The sequence below is a fragment of the Syngnathus scovelli genome, chromosome 16, assembly GCF_024217435.2.
Source record: "Syngnathus scovelli strain Florida chromosome 16, RoL_Ssco_1.2, whole genome shotgun sequence".
NCBI classification, from domain to species: domain Eukaryota; kingdom Metazoa; phylum Chordata; class Actinopteri; order Syngnathiformes; family Syngnathidae; genus Syngnathus; species Syngnathus scovelli.
Window position 1 is genome coordinate 12,887,689 of NC_090862.1, and position 12,871 is coordinate 12,900,559.

Sequence of the window (12,871 nt, forward strand, 5' to 3'; positions counted from 1 at the left end):
AAGGCACGGTCCTACCATCCTGGCCCGCACCCCACAACCAGCTCCAGAGCATCCTGCCCGTTGCGGCCGCACCCGCCATGCTCGCCAGGACTAATTAGGGCTTAATAAAGATCGTTTTTGACCTTGAACATGTGTTTGTGCTTATTGTATGTTTGTTTTTGATTGCACTTTACCTATCCGGTCGCCTTTGTTATATAATTAATAAGTGAGTCTCGATTTGGCATGTAAGATTGACAGCTGCGCTTGCGTTCAACTAAATATTCGTACCTCGCACCTAATTCATCGACTCCCCTATCTGGGTGGAGCGAGAGCATCTTGCTCTGTGCGGCATCCATGCGCTCTCCTATCTGGGTAGAGCGTGGGTAAATTACTATTTGTTTCCAATTGGTTTTGTACCAGCGTCATTTTGCGCTAGATTTTGTTCATCTGTGTGGCCATCGACAACGTTTCGGCATCTTTTGTGCCTTCTTCAGGTCTGGCACACAGGAATTGCATCTAAATTTAGTTTAGTTTCATCACATGGGGAGCTGCTTCCTCCTCCACGGCCGCATCGAGACTGAGAGCTCCTGCTCCGAACGGTGCTTATATACACTCCTCCAAGTGGGCGGAGCCAGCGATTTGCGCTTGTTTCTTTAGCATAGTAACTTGTTTTCTTGCAGGCACCGATTGGGCGTGGATTTGTGATCTCCGTAATAGGTAAGTATATTTTTGTTTTGGGTAAGTATTATGGTTTTAATTAAGGTAAGTATTTACTTGTAACTGCTTTTTTTGCTTTTTTGTCCCAAATAATGCTTATTTGCAATTGTTTACATTCAAATTTGATAGGTATGCACATTTTTTTGTTTTGGGTGAGTATTGTGGTTTTATTTGAGGTAAGTATTTACTTTTAACTGCTTTTGGTCTCAAATAGTGCTTATTTGCAATTATTGTTCAAATTTGTGTTTACGTTCAAATTTTGACTCGTTTATTTTCAAATTTTAACTTGCAGGTTGACGTTTTTGTCTTATCGGGAAATGGGGTCAGGTTAGGGTTAGGGTTAGGGTTAGGGTTACGGTGGGAGCCCCCCCTCCTAGAGGAGGGAAAGGCAAAAGCACGGTCCATCCATCCGGGATTCCAATCAGCCCCCAGCTCACGGTTCCGGCGGGCAACGCGGTGGCATCGGCCATAGTGGACCGTCGTCCAACCCTGATCCATGGCTGTGGATCCAGAATTTGCCTTTGTCATATATTTAATAAAGTTATTTTTTTTTTAAATAAAGTTTCTTTTTTGATTTATTCTGGCCAATATGCAGTGTGTGCCCTGACAACGTTTCGGCTATCTAAAGCCTTCATCAGGTCTGGCACACCTGACATCAGGTATTATATGAAAAACTATTTTTGTTTTGTAAGGTGCAACAATGTGTCTTGCTTGCAGTCCAAATTCGCACTAAAGGCCCTTTGCCTTGCGGATTCCTTTTATACCCTCAGCTCGGTTGAAGTTTTAAATCTTTTTTGTTTTTCGAAATTTCGTTTTAGAAATGTAACGTGTTTTAGCTTATATTTTCATTTTTCAATTAATTTTCATAATTAAACTAGCCTTCATATTAGGTTTGAACAAAATAATTATAATTTGGTCAACTTGGAATTGGTATTATAGAAATGTAAACATACTAATTTTGTTTTTTAATGTTTTTTAATTGTTTTTTTTTTCATGTTTTTTGATGTTTTTTGTTTTTCAAATAGACGTGGTCTAGGATCTCGGATTGCGGTCCAAACTACAGGTAAGTAGTACATAGGTAGGTGGATTATATATTGGGTTTTTGCAAATTTGTAATTATATTATTGAGAACATTTGGTGACTTTTGTTTATATTTTTGTTTTATTCCGTTTTGTCAATTTTTTTCTGCTTTTTTCAGGTGGGCGTGGTCCGGGGACCAGACGCGTGGTTCCAATTGGAGGTAAGTATCCAGGTAGGTATTAGATGTAAGTGGGTCTGAATAAAGTAAAACCAATTTGTCCTAATTATGTTAATTGTCCTACTTGTTGGAAGTTCTGTTCCTGGTGGGACGTAAAAAGGGACTGGGATTGGGGTAAGGGTTGGGGTTAGGGTTGGGGTTGGGGTTAGGGTTAGGTTTAGGGTTGGGGGTAGGGTCAGGATTGCAGTAGGAGCCCCCCTTCCTGTTGGAAGCAGGGGCAAAAGCACGGTCCATCCGTCCGGCACACCTCCCAGCGTCCAGCCCAGGGTTCTGATTGCAGTAGGAGCCCCCCTTCCTGTTGGAAGCAGGGGCAAAAGCACGGTCCATCCGTCCGGCACACCTCCCAGCGTCCAGCCCAGGGTTCTGACGAGCAAAGCGGCGGCGTCGGCCATAGTGGACCGTGGTCCAACCTTGCTACATGGCTGGAATTCGCCTTTGTTATATATGTAATACACTTGTTTTTATCAAACAAAATTGTTTTTAATATGGTTGTTTTTAATGAAGTAGTTTTTAATAAAATTTCTTTTGTTAGATTTTGTTTGGCCAATATATAATGTATGTGTGCCTTGACAACGTTTCGGCCGCTAGGGCCTTCCTCAGGTCTGGCACACAAACAAACAAAAAATAAAATTGATGCTGAAATCTACTGTTTGTAATTGCTGCTGAGTTGTTTTCTCTTTGTTCTCTCTCCACGCACTGAGTGTCTTTTGCGCTGCGCGTCCTTTTATAGTCTCTGTTTGGTTAGAGTTTCTAATTTCAAATTTTAGTTTTTGTTTCTGACTTTTTCTTTTTTGGAAATAAAATTGGTTTTAGCCTCAATGAATGTGTTCCAATTACGATTTGATATTGTGAATTATGATTTTGAATATTTTATTGTTTTGTTTTTTGTTTTGTTTTTTATTTTTGTTTTTTATTTTTTTGTTTCTCATTTTTCTTACTACAGGTATGTGGATTATTCAGGTAAGTTTTTACGTATATATTTTTTTGATTTTTGTCTTTTCTAATTTTTTAGGTGGGCGTGGTCCGGGGACCAGAGGCGTGGTACCAATTTGAGGTAAGTATCCAAGGTAGGTATCTAAGGTAGGTATCTAAGGTAAGTGAGTCCGAATTGATTTTAATAAATTTGTCCTAATTGTGTTAATTGAGCCTGCTTTGAACACTCTGGACTCTGAAACCAGTGATCCCAGCTCAAGTCTCGGTTGGACCTCAAACCTTTGGTCACATACGGTCTGTCATGTAACATGGGAGTAGAGATGGTGCAAATGGTAGAATATGGATTGTTCACAGGAATAAATTGGCAGAGCTGAAATTCCAAATTTGTCCAAAAGATGGCGCCAGACCAAAACGTGAGACCAAAAGAGGAGCCAATAAGCTAAACATGGTAAAATAGAAATAAAAGAGTAGCACGGTGTCAGAGTGTGAGTCACGCATGGAAGCACAAATGTGATTTTTATATTTGATTTCTTTGCTTGGCTAAAAAAGTATTCTGTAACCGCTTAAAGCAATATTATTTGTCAATTCGATCAAGAGACCCGTCACTATGAGAATAGTGGCGTGACATAAATTGTTTGGAGAAGCACAAATGTGATTTTTATTTTTGATTTCTTTGCTTGGCTAAAAATGTATTCTGTAACCGCTTTAAGCAATATTATTTGTCAATTCGATCAAGAGACCCGCCACTATGAGAATAGTGGCGTGACATAAATTGTTTAGAAAAGTAGGTCAAGGGTTTGGATTTTTATTTCAGAGTTAATTGAAGCGTAACTTTAAAAAGTTATTTTCATGTAACAGAAAGAGAAGAAAAGGGGAAGTGAAAGGTTTTACCACTAGCTGTGCATTTGGTGGAAAGTACTGCGTGGTCAGGGCGGAAACAGCTGCTGAAGGCCACAGATAACCAAGCGTGGGGAAACTGGCCAGTTCCCTCTATGGGCGTGGGAAAACTGCCCAGTTCCCTCTATAGGCGTGAGAAAGCTGGCCAGTCCCTTCTATAGGCGTGGGAAAACTGGGCAGTCTTACCCTATAGGGAAAGTACAGGAGAAAAGAAAGGGGAGGGGGGGGACGGAGAGGTCTATAAAAGGTCCTGCAGGAGCAGCTTCAGGGCTTTTTCCCCCCAAAAGAGCGCTCATACGTGAAGAGGCCCGGAGGAGTTTCAAGATTTTTTTTCCAAAAGTCCCAAAGATCTTTGTGTGAGACGCAGGATCGCTGGACTGAAATTAACTTGGATTTACTCCCAAAAATTGGACTGGACAACTTTATAGGAGAAATAGGTGAAGATGACCGTTTTTATGTATTTTAGCGAGAGGGGGGAATAGTCATCGGGCCGCCGGCTTCCTCGTGGCCAGCCTGTTTCTCTAATTTGGATTTTAGAAGCAAGATCGAACTGATCACTCGACTTTGCTTCCACCAAAAATAGCACGCAGCTGGTATTTACCTCTTCCCTTTTTTATGAACTGTGTTTTGCAATCGAATTGTTCTGGGATTGAATGATTTTATTAACACGTTCACTGATACAGTGAGTGAAATTGTTCAGTTTCTGGAGTAATTGAGATTTGTAATTCTATTCCATGTTTCTACAATAAATGTGTTTTGTATATTACTTACTTCGTTGTGCGCGGATTTGTACTGAATATGCAACCGAAGGCTCAGGCCCGCTTCCCCTTTTTGACGGGCCGCGTAAAAAGGAACTCCGAACAAGTTAGAGACTTAAATAACTTCCGTAGTTATCTGAGCCACGAGTGAATTTCGATCCGTTCGAAAGTTGTTTCGTCTGAATAAATTAAAGGAAGTGTTTAAATCAGGGGCGGCTCGGTAGCGCACTGGGTAGCACGTCCGCCTCACAGTTAGGAGGGTGCGGGTTCGATTCCACCTCCGGCCCTCCCTGTGTGGAGTTTGCATGTTCTCCCCGGGCCCGCGTGGGTTTTCTCCGGGCACTCCAGTTTCCTCCCACATTCCAAAAACATGCTTGGTAGGCCGATTGAAGACTCCAAATTGTCCCTAGGTGTGAGTGTGAGTGCGATTGGTTGTCTGTCTCTGTGTGCCCTGCGATTGGCTGGCAACCAGTTCAGGGTGTCCCCCGCCTACTGCCCGATGACGGCTGGGATAGGCTCCAGCACGCCCGCGACCCCCGTGGGGACTAAGCGGTTCAGAAAATGGATGGATGGATGGATGTTTAAATCAGATTATTGGTTTTGTGTAGAACGGAAAGTTATTTAACTATTTGAAAGGCTCAGGCCCGCTTCCCCTTTTTTGACGGGCCGCGTAAAAAGTAACTCCGAGCAAGTTAGAGGATTAAATAACTTTCGTAAATATTTAACGGAAGAGTGGATTTCGTTAAAAGTAAATTCGGTTGAAAATTCATTTTTTTTTTAAATAACATAACGACGACGGTTAAAATAAATCATTGGAGTTGGTGGAGGATAAAAGTATTTTAACTGTCCGTCGGGCGCGGCCCAGTTCCTAAATTTGTCGGGCCGCGTCAAAAGTTAAATGGGACACGATCAGAAAATAGACTTGCCTTCCAAATTAATTATTGGGTAAATCTAAATAGAGCACGACATTTTTATTCGGTTTAAGAAAGTCGCTATTTTTTTTTAAAGCAATCAAGTGGGGTGAAGAACTCCGACGGTTAAGTGCTAGATCTACGTATAGGAAGTTAGAATTAATGATATAAAGTGCATTAATTTTCTTCTTAAATGCTATTATTGTCACACTTTTATTAATTCGATTCTCTTTCGAATGAAAAAGTTGGTCGGTTCGCTGCATGAGCGACCAAGTGGTACGGACCCATATCAACATTTACTTCGGCAAAACTAGTGCTTGGGTGCGCTATACAAACAAATCCCTGAGGTCTTAACAAAGACATCTAAAAAATATCCGTAACAAAATAAGAACTTCAAACACTAGCGGGGAGCCATCAATACGATACGGTCACTTCGAAGTCTTGCCTCGAATTGAGTTACTCGGCTCGAGCTTCGGGTGACTTGAGAGGGATTGGCGTCGTACAGAAATTAGATTGATTCCGGTGGAGTTTGTTAGAGATTTGCTCACTCCAACTTATTTTGCAAGAACCACACGGGAGACAAGCAAGTTCTTTTAGACACCTGCAGGTGGAGAGATCACTCGCTACAGGAATGAAATCTAAAAGTCTCCTTCCTGCAAGGGCATATTTATTAGGAGGAACAGAGTGGGGGTGAGAGTGGACAGGTTTGGTGTACCCCCGGCCTCTGATAAGATCAGAGCAGGGGGTGTTTTACACTGTTGTGGGAAACAGAACAACTTTGATTGCTTCCCCTGCAGCTGGTCAATCAAGCAGAGGAAGCAACCACTTCATCTTACTCTGCATTGTGAGGGCAAGACAAGATTGATTTAATCATTATAGTTTACATTCCAACATAATCCTACGATAAAGATAACCTGGAAAACCCTAACATCTCCCTCCTGTTTTATCATATGATTATGTCACCCCAAACAACAAAGACAAGTAAGAAAAAACATATATATATATGTATAATGAAGAAAGAAGAATAGTAAAAATAAAAACAACAAACAATGATAGCAACACTTTCCAGTGAAGATGAGGCATTACCTCAATACCCCAGATCAAACTTATTGTGTAAGCGAAAAACCTGCTGGCCAGATGTTATTAGCAGGAAAATTCTTACACGGCCCCTGTGCCACAGGCGACCAGAATGCTATCAATAAAAAATAAAAATAAAAACACAGAAACAGTACATCATTGTATCCATCACTTGCGAAGCATTTTCGATGGTTAAATCATCAAGTTTCTGTAAAACATGCCCAACAGAGCAGCATCTACGCAATCCACGTGTCATTATCGTCATCACATCCGTCATCTCTAAGAAGTTGTATATGAACTTGGGCTACAGTAGAGGACACAAACTTCGACACAGCAGACTTCAAACATGGGATAACGCAGGTCGTAAACGAGCACAACACCACCAGCACAACAAGCACAGAAGACAGCAATTTCAACAGCAGTTGCCACCAGTTGCCAGAGAATAGCCATGAAAAGAAATCAAACTGATGTGGGACCTTGTCTTTAGACATGGCCTGCTGTAAGTTCTTCAGCGAATTCATGGCGTCGTTTATGTGGGTGTCATTTTCTCCTGGTATGTATGTGCAACAGGAAGTCCCAATGATGTGGCACACACCACCTTGTGCTGCCGTCAACAAGTCCAGAACCATCCTGTTTTGCAAGACCTTCAGTCTAATAGCCTGAATCTCTCTATTTTGTCCATCGTTGACTTGCAGCGAGAGATTCACAAAGGATTGAAAACGATAGTTCAGTGTCTCGATGAAGAGCGATAGTTTCCCAACCCCAATCTGAGGGAAGAGCGCAAGGACAACTTTGTCTCTGGCAGACCACACTTTATGGTCCTCTGGAACGTTCGCACCCCAGACAGGGTCATGAGGGTCAAAGATTGCAACTGCTCTGCGTCGACGTCCAGATGAGTTGTGTGCTCCTGTCAGCAGATGATGTCTTATCCTGTAGGTGTGGTCTGTCACCCACACTGGTGCACACACTCCTGTCCAGTTGGCGGGCAGCATCGGATAAACCTTGTGACCACAAAGCCACCAGCCATTCTGTATGAAGTATGTTCCGTTCGATGGTGTAGCCATGTTGGTTGGAGAGCCCTCACCACCTGAAATGGCTCTCTTATCTTGACACTCATCGGTGATGTCCAAAGCTCCCATCCAGTTTCCTCCTGGAGGGCAGTCGTCGTTAATGCAGACGTGGGTCTTGTTACCTTGGATGTAACATGTGTAATTCACTCCAGCTGGTCTCTCTGTGTAGGCCACTTGTGGTATTGTCCGTCCTTTAACAGTCACATTGAGATTTGTCCAGAACAGCTGATCACAGGCACCGTCAGCAAGTCCAGGGCGGTAAGGGTCGGCATCTTTGACTGTGACGGCACGGTGCTGATATCCAACTCCTCCCATGGATGCCATACATTTTGCTTCAGTGACATTCATTGCTCTGGCCTCCAAGCGAACTTGCGTGGAGGAAGGGGGGAGTTTCGAACACACATAGCACGCCTCCCGTGTGTGAGCTCTCACAGTGAACCTGACATACCGGTACCAAGTGTTGGTTTCGTATGGGTTTCTGGGGTCCCATGACCAGTCTTCAAAGTTCTCATCATGTGACCATCGTTTACCACGGGCAACATTGTCATTTGGTCTGTTCAGATGAGTCAATAGACCATAGCACGCTCCAACCACAACGCAGCAGAGGATCCATCTGGCATATGGAGCCCCGTTGCTACTAGGATGGCAGAGACACCGGGACATCCCCTCGCCTAGCGGAGTGGGGATCGATGAATTCTTCACCAACATTGAGACGCCTCACCCTAAACGATGGGGCCCCTTTGTAGTCAGCCTTCCCCACCACTCCGAATTAGGGGTCCAGCACTCTCTGCAACTTGCAGTGGCTGTGGTGAATCCAGCTGGGCCGTTGAGAAATTTTTACCGCCGTGGGAGTAGCAAGCAAAACTTGGAACGGTCCCTCCCACCGCGGGCTGGCCCAGTTCTTTCTTTTGATGACCTTGATGTAGACCCAGTCTCCTGGATTGATGGGGTTGTCGACCTGTGAGGAGGAAAGATCAGGCGGCAGTAAATTTGTCTTTGACACAGTTTGAGCGTCCTGATCATATAATCTGCCAAGGACTGCTCTTCATCTGTTGTTTGCAACTCTCGTAGTTCTTATCGTTCGTATGTTCCTGTTAGCCTGCAATTGTCCAAATCAAAAATGTTTTCTTTTGACTGTCTTTCTTTTGAACCTCTAAATCTCTCGTGTTGCTAACCTATCTACACCAGAATAAAAAAAATTACCACAGTATAACACCAAATGTATTCGAAAATTCATTGTCATAAAGTGTTGTATTATTACTATCTTCCACTATCTGTCCTACTCACTCCCTCCTTTTGAGGCTTGGCAACGCCCATACCTCACACCTTGACAATCTTTTTGGGAGAATGCGTTCTTTACTACATACGATTCCATCATCATTTAATTTGACTTTCTGTCCAAAACGCTTCTCAATTTCCCAGTTCACACATCTTCTACATGTGTTACTGGTTCTCCAGTTTTTTTTTCTGTAGTTAATTATCAATCCAAAAGCTACGTGTTTCTTTCTAACATTCAACCTGCTCAAAATCACTCTTTCATCAAAGTCGCTCTACTAATTTTCCATAGTAGTCGCCAACGACTTCAACCATTCAACCTGTAATTTCTTTTCATTCAGTCTATCATTCATCAATGTTCATTTGCATCTCACACACAGTCTCCAAAAAGGAGTCTTTCTATCACATTGGTCCCAATTCATCCAAGCTCACCACACAACATTCATATATCATTTTCAACTCAGGTTTCCTGGTAGAACAATCCACCAATTCAAAAAAAAATAACTAAAACAAACAATTGGCAAATTAATCTGAATTTTTTCTTTGTTTTTAAATTTGAAGAACTCAATCTCTCAGATTTAGCTTGCATTTAGAATTTTGTATAATCTTATAACACAACCAATCAATTATTCCTATTAAATGTAGCATTGCAAAATCTTAAATTCACAATTTAGCTTCTTCCAATTCCTGAAAGCATGTTCTGTCATTTTTATTTTCTTCGAATTTCTCATGTGGGCTCGACACTTAACATGCACTAGTGTGGATTAGTTTCTGCTTGCAAAGAGATTTCTCTCTTTTTCCTCTCATTTTTATCTTTCAAAATAATTTCTGTTCTGCGGTGCAAATTGGATAGACCACAGTCTAGCAAATTTTTTTTTATACTAAAACTTTAGCCAATGTTCATCATTTTAACATATACACACACACATGCAGAGCTCTCGCACGCAAAAGGTAGTTCCCAGCACCAATGATTCGTCACAGGCTGGCCATTTCCTGTGGTCGATCATGAGCTGGTCCCTCCCATGCACACGAGGACAGCACATTCTTATTTTATTTATTTATCTTCTAGAAGCAAGTTGCATTTCTTTACCACTTGATTTCCCAACTTCCTTTCTACTCCATACTTTTTCTTCCACTTCGGCATATATTGCATACAATTAAGAAATCTACTCGCCATGTACTTCTCATCTCCGTCAAGAGGTAGAGATTTACCGTTTTTATTTCCCATCTTAATTCTAGTACTTTTAGGTTTTACAATCTCTTTGTCTCAAAAAATATTATTATTATTATTATTACTATTATTACTTATTTATTTCTTTGAGGATCCTCAATGCAGGTTTAAATTGACCTTTCAACAAATTACTAGCCTGTATTATTGCCGTGGATCAATGCTAGAACTGCTATTTAGTCAATTTATCCTACCAGCCACACTCTCAATTACACAAACTCCAGCGCTTTGTATTTTTCTCATGGCTCGGACAAACCAAAGCCGTATCTCATAGCTCGGACAAACCAAAGCCGAATCTCATAGCTCGGACAAACCAAAGCCGAATCTCATAGCTCGGACAAACCAAAGCCGAATCTTATAGCTCGGACAAACCAAAGCCGTATCTCATAGCTCGGACAAACCAAAGCCGTATCTCATAGCTCGGACAAACCAAAGCCGAATCTCACGTGCACCTGTGTTTTTTTTTTTTTTATACGCGTTTCACAACAACACAATCACACAACTTCAGGCCTTTAACTTACTTGTCCCCTGGTTCGTTGCACTGCCGGGTCCCGTCAATCCACCTCTGTCAGACGAAGGCAGACCTAAGATGCTGGCCCAGCGAAGAATTTCCTTCCCAGGTCTTTCTTTACCAGGTCCGGCTAATGGACGCTGGCCCGTCGAAGGTGTACAGCGCGTCGTCCTCCGTCAGCCAGATGATGGGTATGAGGGATCCCGGGTTTCGGCACCAAAACGTTAGAGATTTGCTCACTCCAACTTATTTTGCAAGAACCACACGGGAGACAAGCAAGTTCTTTTAGACACCTGCAGGTGGAGAGATCACTCGCTACAGGAATGAAATCTAAAAGTCTCCTTCCTGCAAGGGCATATTTATTAGGAGGAACAGAGTGGGGGTGAGAGTGGACAGGTTTGGTGTACCCCCGGCCTCTGATAAGATCAGAGCAGGGGGTGTTTTACACTGTTGTGGGAAACAGAACAACTTTGATTGCTTCCCCTGCAGCTGGTCAATCAAGCAGAGGAAGCAACCACTTCATCTTACTCTGCATTGTGAGGGCAAGACAAGATTGATTTAATCATTATAGTTTACATTCCAACATAATCCTACGATAAAGATAACCTGGAAAACCCTAACAGAGTTAATTTAACTCGGGTGGTTAGATTACGGACGAATCTCCGAACCCGGCTAAAACAAACCCGTTACCGGGAAGCCGGGGGCACCTTAATGCAAGAGGTGCGTTTGACAGGTCATATGCAAAAGTTTCATTCATATGTAAAATAAATTTCAAGATTTTCCTTTATAAATCATTGGCTGTTCAGATCAGCAATATCAGTTAAACATATCATATAGCGGACAGAGACAAAGATAATTGAAAAGTGAAATGAAGTTCATGGGAGTTACAGATTTGTCAAGAAGAATGGTCCAATATACCTTCAACCAGAATCCACACTCTCATTGGAAGCTTTAGGAAGTATCTCGAGCAGTGGTTCTTAACCTTGTTGGCGGTACCAAACCCCACCAGTTTCATATCAAAGTCAAAGTCAAAGTCAGCTTTATTGTCAATTTCTCCACATGCCAAAGACAGACAAAGAAACCGAAATTTCGTTCCCCCCTATCCCACGGTGACAAGACATGGCCCACAACAGACAAACAAGTGAACAAGTATAACAAAAGCGTGCTGAATAAATAATGAATAAATAACAACAAATAAATAAATAAAAAAGAGGAGCAAAAAAAAAAAAAAAGGAGCAAGTGCGCGTACAGCAGACATTCCAGAAAATAGCGCAACAGTGCCGCACGCTACGCAGAAGGGGGTAGCAAGTTCAGGGCCCTAACAGCCTGGAGTAAGAAGCTGTTGGCGAGTCTGGTGGTGCGGGAGCGCAGGCAGAACGTCAAACAAAGAGTGAGCCGGGTGACTCACATCTCTCGCAATCGAGGTTGCCTTGTGGGTGAGATGGGAGGTGTAAATGTCCTTCAGGGAGGGGAGCGAAGCACCAATAATCTTACCAGCCGTATTCACTATGCGCTGCAGGGCCTTCAAGTTCTGTTCAGTGCAGTTACCACCCCAGATAGCGATGCAACTGGTGAGGACGCTCTCAATGGTGCCACGGTAGAATGTAGACACGACTGCCTGAGGAGCACATGCACGCCTGAGCAAGTACAGGCGGCGCTGAGCTTTCTTTTCCAGTGACGAGGTGTTTGCGGACCAGGAGAGGTCCTCACTGATGTGCACCCCCAGGAACTTGGTGCAGCTCACCCTCTCCACCACAGCACCGTCGATGATCAGCGGCAGGCGGCGCTGAGCTTTCTTTTCCAGTGACGAGGTGTTTGCGGACCAGGAGAGGTCCTCACTGAACATGCCTGGAAGTCGATGCCGGTGCTTGGGGCCGTGTGGCGGTGAACTATTTATGTTATAGTTATTTAATATATTTGTCATTTTCAAAACTTGTTCAGAAAAAAAATATATTATTCAGTGGTAATGTTGGACGTTTTCAATAAATACAAATTCATACAGTTTTAGGGTTCTCAGGTTAAAAGAGGCAATGCATGATAGGCATGTTTTTGCCGATATATTATTTTTACTTTATTTTTTATGGTTTGTTATGGTTGCTGCCATCACCACTAGATGGCGACGAAGACAAAGGAGGTGAACAAAGGCGTGGGGGTAGGGGCAATGAAGGGTAGAAAAAGAAGCAAAGCATGGTGATAGTGTCTCTTAATCTATGTTTTACTTAATTTATAATGCTTTGGTTTTGTAATGACCAAAGGT

The 12,871-nt window shown here is 42.6% G+C and overlaps 1 long non-coding RNA gene across 1 annotated transcript; it reads left to right on the top strand.

The window, feature by feature from the left end:
- Positions 1–965: 965 nt before the first annotated feature.
- Positions 966–4,550, top strand: LOC137841006 (uncharacterized). The gene is made up of 2 exons (XR_011088284.1): positions 966–1,759; positions 1,895–4,550. It is a non-coding gene; the product is annotated as an uncharacterized lncRNA (long non-coding RNA).
- Positions 4,551–12,871: the final 8,321 nt, after the last annotated feature.